We start from the raw sequence: 7,743 nt of genomic DNA on the forward strand, positions 1-7,743 counted from the left end.
CTCGGATAGGTTTCCTCCAACAGGTTCTTTTTCCTTCAGTTTATAAAGTCATTCTCCTGCACAAAATGAACGGCCTGAAGACATCACTGAGCCTCTTTTTCTCCCAGGGCCAGGGCCAGCACGGCCCCCAGACCACAGGGGCGCAGGACCTCACAATGGGCTTCAGGCCTTCCCCTCCCCTCCCGCCCCTCCCACCCCGCCCTACCCCTCCCCTCTTCCCCTGCAGAAATCACATCCTTTTCTCCAGACTCCCCACTTCAGCTTGACTTCCAGCAGATCTTTACCCTGCCAGTTAGTAATTCAGGACTAATTAGGTGATTGCTTTCATTTATGGTAGCAGTTGTGTGGGGGGGTGGTGGATGAAATGGCTTTGCCCCTATTCTTGTTGGAAAAATAAATTACACCCACTGTCACTTGAGATCTTATTTTCCCCCCAATCAAGCAAATTAGCAGCGTGGTTCATTTTCCCAGCCTTCACTCCTCAACAGACGGCAGTGCCCTGGAACGTGGCTTAGAGCTGTGTGGTCAGTGCAATTGTTTGGGGCTGTTTGTGCCGACAATGAGAAGAGACGCCTGTCTCCGGAAAGAAAAGTGGCCCTTGTCTTGCTTAGGCCAACGAGCTGCCCAGAGCGCTGCCCGCCTGGCTTCTGAGGAAGATGTACACCGCCATCTAGTGGATATGGGGGCTCACTGCAGTGTGCTCGCTCTCCCGCCTTTCCTTCTGGCCGGTAAGAACAAGCAATAACGCTTCTTGTAAGTTCCTAAAAATAGGGGAGGTCTTATATCACCAGGAGTGAAATGTTTGCCTCAATGTCTGTAATGAAAGTGCAACCCCATGCTTGCACAACGTCTGTCTTGTCAGTAGCCCTCTGTCATGCCGATGTTTAGGTCCAAGACAGGATCGTCATTGTCTGAGCAATGGGTATCTCTCCGAAGCTGGCTAGTTCTCCCCTGTCCCAAGTAGTGTGGGAGGAGACAGTCAGCACCTTCACAGACGCCTTCATCTCTGCAGCCTCGCCATCACTCCTCATCTCGCCCACAGCAAGCCCGATTCCAAAGTGCACAGGGTAGAGGCGTTCGAAAGTTGGCTTGTTCAACCAGGGGCATTGCCACTTCCCAGAGGGAGCCAGAAACACACCCACATCCTAAGACTCTTTTCAGTCTTGGCGTTGAGGGGGTTCCCACTCTGTCCCCTGACTACACACAAGTCAGCGTCTTTTTCCTTTCCACTCATTCTACCTACATGAAGAGCACGTTGATCTCCCCAGTTTTAACACAGGAACCATGATTTTCTTGGGTTTTGTGTATGTGGGGGGGGGGAGAGAATGGGAGAGAGAGCAAGTACATTCCAATATGGAAGGGCTTGGGGCCGTGGTTCTCCACCAGGGGCAATTTTGCACCCAGGAGACATTTGAAAGTGTCTTGGGACACTTTGGATGGTCACAGCTTACGCGAGGCTAAAAGTCCTTCCATCACAGGACAGGCCCACAGCAAAGAAGCATCCAACCCCACCCAGCAGTCGTGCTGAGGCTGAGAAAGCCTGGTTTAGGCTCGCAGATATCACCCTCCAGCAAGCTGGTTGGAACACTGATTGTCCTCAAATGGCCCACACTGCAGAGGCTGTGGATAGATAATGCATCCTCTCCCAAGTCAGTACTGACCGCCGTTTTTCTTCTTTTAGACTCTTTCATTTTAAACATAATTTAGCTGTCTCTTTTTTTTCCCTCTGCTCTGCTGAGAAGAGAAAGGATTGGAAAGGGGGAGGGGAAGGTGACAGAAAAGGAGGATTAGAGGCCTGACCTGTTTCTCCTGGAGAAGCTGGGCACATTCCTCTCTCACACGTGCTTTGTGACCCAGCAGGGTACAATTAAAAGCACAATAATTTGCTTGTTATTCAAGTCAGGCATTAGTCCGGGTAATGGCGTGCTTGGTGTAGACATGGATTTCCTTGTTTGGAGCTAAGCACAGGACTAGCTGAATTCTCCATGGAGAAATCTTGATTTGTTCAAGTCTTTCATGTTTTCTACAGAGAAGGGATTATGCCTTCCTAAAGAGGGGCGTTGCTTAAAAAGCTACAAAGTGTAAGAAAAGGATTTAGGGCAGAGGGGCCTGTGGTTACGTAGCTGAGGGGTACAGGGACTTTCAGAGCCAAGGATTATTTAAAGCCATAGAGTTAAAAAAATAATTGCTTTAGGGACTTCCCTGGCGGTGCAGTGGTTAAGAATCTTCCTGCCAGTGCAGGGAACACGGGTTCGAGCCCTGGTCCGGGAAGATCCCACATGCCGTGGAGCAACTAAGCCCGTGAGGATAGGTGCCAACTGGCACTCCCCAGCCCGAGAGGTTTGTCTGCTCAGCCGCGGGGGCGGGCGGGGCTGCAAGCTGAGGATCGGGCTTTAGTCGGAGCGCAGGGAGAGGACTAGGGTTGGTGGCGTGAACATAGCCTGAAGGGGTTAGTACACCACGGCTAGCGGGGGGGGGGGGGGGGGGGGGGAGTCCGGGAAAAGATCTGGAGCTCCCGAAGAGGCAAGAGACTTTTACTTCCCTCTTTGTTTCCTGCTGCGCGAGGAGAGGGAATTAAGAGCGCTGCTTAAAGGAGCTCCAGAGACGGGCGCAAGTCGTGGCTAAAAGCGCGGACCCCAGAGACGGGCATGAGACGCTAAGGCTGCTGCTGCCGCCACCAAGAAGCCTGTGTGCGAGCACAGGTCACTATCCACACCCCGCCTCCGGGGAGCCTGTGCAGCCCGCCACAGCCAGGTTCCCGGGATCCAGGGACAACTTCCCCGGGAGAACGCATGGTGAGCCACAGGCTGGTGCAAAGTCACGCCAGCCTCTGGCGCCGCAGGCTCGCCCCGCACTCCGTGCCCCTCCCTCCCCCCGGCCTGAGTGAGCCAGAGCCCCCGAATCAGCGGCTTCTTTAACCCCGTCTTGTCTGAGTGGAAAACAGACGCCCTCCAGCGACCTCCATGCAGAGGCGGGGCCAAATCCAAAGCTGAGCCCCTGGGAGCTGTGAAAACAAAGAAGAGAAAGGGAAATCTCTCCCAGCAGCCTCAGAAGCAGCGGATTAAAGCTCCACAATCAACTTGATGTACCCTGCATCTGTGGAATACATGAATAGACAACGAATCATCCCAAATTGAGGAGGTGGACTTTGAGAGCAAGATTTATCATTTTTTCCCCTTTACTTCTTTTTCTGAGCGTGGAATGGAATAATCATTTTATCATTTTAAAATGTCTTTGTCGCTAGTAAAAATTTTCGTCTTAAAATGTAATTTTTTTCTGATATTTTCTTAGCCACTCCAGTTTTGTTGTTGTTGTTTTGTTTTGTTTTTACTGTTATGGTATATCTATTCCAACCCTTTTACACTTCACCTATATATTTTCTTTTTTTTTTTCGGTAACATCTTTATTGGGGTATAATTGCTTTACAAAGGTGTGTTAGTTTCTGCTTTATAACAAAGTGAATCAGTTACATACATACATATGTTCCCATATCTCTTCCCGCTTGCGTCTCCCTCCCTCCCACCCTCCCTATCCCACCCCTCTAGGTGGTCACAAAGCACCGAGCTGATATCCCTGTGCTATGCGGCTGCTTCCCCCTAGTTATCTACCTTACGTTTGTTAGTGTATATATGTCTATGCCTCTCTCCCGCTTTGTCACAAATCACCCTTCCCCCTCCCCATATCCTCAAGTCCGTTCACCTGTAGGTCTGTGTCTTTATTCCTGTCTTACCCCTAGGTTCTTCATGACATTTCTTTTTCTTAAATTCCATATATATGTGTTAGCATACGGTATTTGTCTTTCTCTTTCTGACTTACTTCACTCTATGACAGGCTCTAGGTCTATCCACCTCATTACAAATAGCTCAATTTCGTTTCTTTTTATGTCTGAGTAATATTCCATTGTATATATGTGCCACATCTTCTTTATCCATTCATCCGATGATGGGCACTTAGGTTGTTTCCATCTTCGGCCTATTGTAAATAGGCCTGCAATGAACATTTTGGTACATGACTCTTTTTGAATTTTGGTTTTCTCAGGGTATATGCCCAGTAGTGGGATTGCTGGGTCATATGGTAGTTCTATTTGTAGTTCTTTTTTTGTTGTTGTTGTTGTTTTTTGGTTTGTTTTGTTTTTTTTTTAGATATAATAATATCATTTATTAATTCCTACTTTGCAATTTTCTTTCTATTTTAAAGCCAGTACATTTTTGTTGCCTTTTTTTTTTTTGGTAGGTTTTTTTTTTTCTTTAACAGCTTTATTGGGGTATAATTGCTTTACAATGGTGTGTTAGTTTCTGCTTTATAACAAAGTGAATCAGTGATACATAAACATATGTTCCCATGTCTTCCCTCTTGCGTCTCCCTCCCTCCCACCCTCCTTATCCCACCCCTCCAGGCTGTCACAAAGCACCGAGTCAATATCCCTGTGCCATGCGGCTGCTTCCCACTAGCTACCTTACTACGTTTGTTAGTGTGTATATGCCCATGACTCTCTCTTGCCCTGTCACAGCTCACCCTTCCCCCTCCCCATAACCTCAAGTCCGTTCTCTAGGAGGTCTGCGTCTTTATTCCTGCCTTACCCCTAGGTTCTTCATGACATTTTTTTCCCTTAAATTCCATATATATGTGTTAGCATACGGTATTTGTCTTTTTCTTTCTGACTTACTTCACTCTGTATGACAGACTCTAGGTCTATCCACCTCATTACAAATAGCTCAGTTTCGTTTCTTTTTATGGCTGAGTAATATTCCATTGTATATATGTGCCACATCTTCTTTATCCATTCATCCGACGATGGGCACTTAGGTTGTTTCCATCTCCTGGCTATTGTAAATAGAGCTGCAATGAACATTTTGGTACATGACTCTTTTTAAATTATGGTTTTCTCAGGGTATATGCCCAGTAGTGGGATTGCTGGGTCGTACAGTAGTTCTATTTGTAGTGTTTTAAGGAACCTCCATACTGTTCTCCATAGTGGCTGAACCAATTCACATTCCCACCAGCAGTGCAAGAGTGTTCCCTTTTCTCCACACCCTCTCCAGCATTTATTGTTTCTACATTTTTGATGATGGCCATTCTGACTGGTGTGAGATGATATCTCATTGTAGTTTTGATTTGCATTTCTCTAATGATTAATGATGTTGAGCATCCTTTCATGTGTTTGTTGGCAGTCTGTATATTTTCTTTGGAGAAATGTCTATTTAGGTCTTCTGCCCATTTTTGGATTGGCTTGTTTTCTTTTTTTGTTATTGAGCTGCATGAGCTGCTTGTAAATTTTGGAAATTAATCCTTTGTCAGTTGCTTCATTTGCAAATATTTTCTCCCATTCTGAGGGTTGTCTTTTGGTCTTGTTTATGGTTTCCTTTGTTGTGCAAAAGCTTTGAAGTTTCATTAGGTTCCATTTGTTTATTTTTGTTTTTATTTCCATTTCTCTAGGAGGTGGGTCAAAAAGGATCTTGTTGTGATTTATGTCATAGAGTGTTCTGCCTATGTTTTCCTCTAAGAGTTTCATAGTTTCTGGGCTTACACGTAGGTCTTTAATCCATTCTGAGCTTATTTTTGTAGATGGTGTTAGGGAGTGATCTAATCTCATACTTTTACATGTACCTGTCCAGTTGTCCCAGCACCACTTACTGAAGAGGCTGTCTTTTCTCCACTGTACATTCCTGCCTCCTTTATCAAAGATAAGGTGACCATATGTGCGTGGGTTTATCTCTGGGCTTTCTATCCTGTTCCATTCATCTATCTTTCTGTTTTTGTGCCAGTACCATACTGTCTTGATTACTGTAGCTGTGTAGTATAGTCTGAAGTCAGGGAGCCTAATTCCTCCAGCTCCGTGTTTCATTCTCAAGATTGCTTTGGGTATTCGGGGTCTTTTGTGTTTCCATACAAATTGTGAAATGTTTTGTTCTAGTTCTGTGAAAAATGCCAGTGGTAGTTTGATAGGGATTGCATTGAATCAGTAGATTGCTTTGGGTAGTAGAATCATTTTCACAATGTTGATTTTTCCAATCCAAGAACATGGTATATCTCTCCATCTATTTGTATCATCTCTAATTTCTTTCATCAGTGTCTTATAATTTTCTGCATACAGGTCTTTTGTCTCCTTAGGTAGGTTTATTCCTAGATATTTTATTCTTTTTGTTGCAATGGTAAATGGGAGTGTTTTCTTGATTTCACTTTCAGATTTTTCATCATTAGTGTATAGGTATGCAAGAGATTTCTGTGCATTAATTTTGTATCCTGCAACTTTACCAAATTCATTGATTAGTTCTAGTAGTTTTCTGGTAGCATCTTTAGGATTCTCTATGTATAGTATCATGTCCTCTGCAAACAGTGACAGCTTTACTTCTTTTTTTCCAATTTGGATTCCTTTTATTTCCTTTTCTTCTCTGATTGCTGTGGCTAAAACTTCCAAAACTATATTGAGTAAGAGTGGTGACAGTGCGCAACCTTGTCTTGTTCCTGATCTTAGTGGAAACGGTTTCAATTTTTCACCATTGAGGATGATGTTGGCTGTGGGTTTGTCATATATGGCCTTTATTATGTTGAGGAAAGTTCCCTCTATGCCTACTTTCTGCAGGGTTTTTATCATAAATGGGTGTTGAATTTTGTCAAAAGCTTTCTCTGCATGTATTGAAATGATCATATGGTTTATCTCCTTCAATTTGTTATTATGGTTAATCACATTGATAGATTTGTGTATATTGAAGAATCCTTGCATTCCTGGAATAAACCCCACTTGATCGTGGTGCATGATCCTTTGAATGTGCTGTCGGATTGTGTCTGCTAGTATTTTGTTGAGGATTTGTGCATCTATGATCATCAGTGATATTGGCCTGTAGTTTTCTTTCTTTGTGACATCCTTGTCTGGTATTGGAATCAAGGTGATGGTGGCCTCGTAGAATGAATTTGGGAGTGCTCCTCCCTCTGCTATATTTTGGAAGAGTTTGAGAAGGATAGGTGTTAGCTCTTCTCTAAATGTTTGATAGAATTCGCCTGTGAAGCCATCTGGTCCTGGGCTTTGGTTTGTTGGAAGATTGTTAATCACAGTTTCAATTTCAGTGCTTGTGATTGGTCTATTCATATTTTCTATTTCTTCCTGATTCACTCTTGGCAGGTTGTGCATTTCTAAGAATTTGTCCATGTCTTCCAGGTTGTCCATTTTATTGGCATAGAGTTGCTTGTAGTAATCTCTCATGATCTTTTGTATTGCTGCAGTGTCAGTTGTTACTTCTCCTTTTTCATTTCTAATTCTATTGATTTGAGTCTTCTCCCTTTTTTTCTTGATGAGTCTGGCTAATGGTTTATCAATTTTGTTTATTGTCTCAAAGGACCAGCTTTTAGTTTTATTGATCTTTGCTATCATTTCCTTCATTTCTTTATCATTTATTTCTGATCTGATCTTTATGATTTCTGTCCTTCTGCTAACTTTGGGGTATTTTTTGTCCTTCTTTCTCTAATTGCATTAGGTGCAAGGTTAGGTTGTTTATTCGAGATGTTTCCTGTTTCTTAAGGTAGGATTGTATTGCTATAAACTTCCCTCTCCCTCTTAAAACTGCTTTTGCTGCATCCCATAGGTTTTAGATCACAGTGTCTCCATTGTCATTTGTTTCCGGTATTTTTTGATTTCCTCTTTGATTTCTTCATTGATCACTTCGTTATTAATTAGTGTATTGTTTAGCCTCCATGTGCTTGTATTTTTTACAGATCTTTTCCTGTAATTGATATCTATTCTCATAG

Source organism: Pseudorca crassidens, chromosome 17, assembly GCF_039906515.1.
Source record: "Pseudorca crassidens isolate mPseCra1 chromosome 17, mPseCra1.hap1, whole genome shotgun sequence".
NCBI lineage: Eukaryota > Metazoa > Chordata > Mammalia > Artiodactyla > Delphinidae > Pseudorca > Pseudorca crassidens.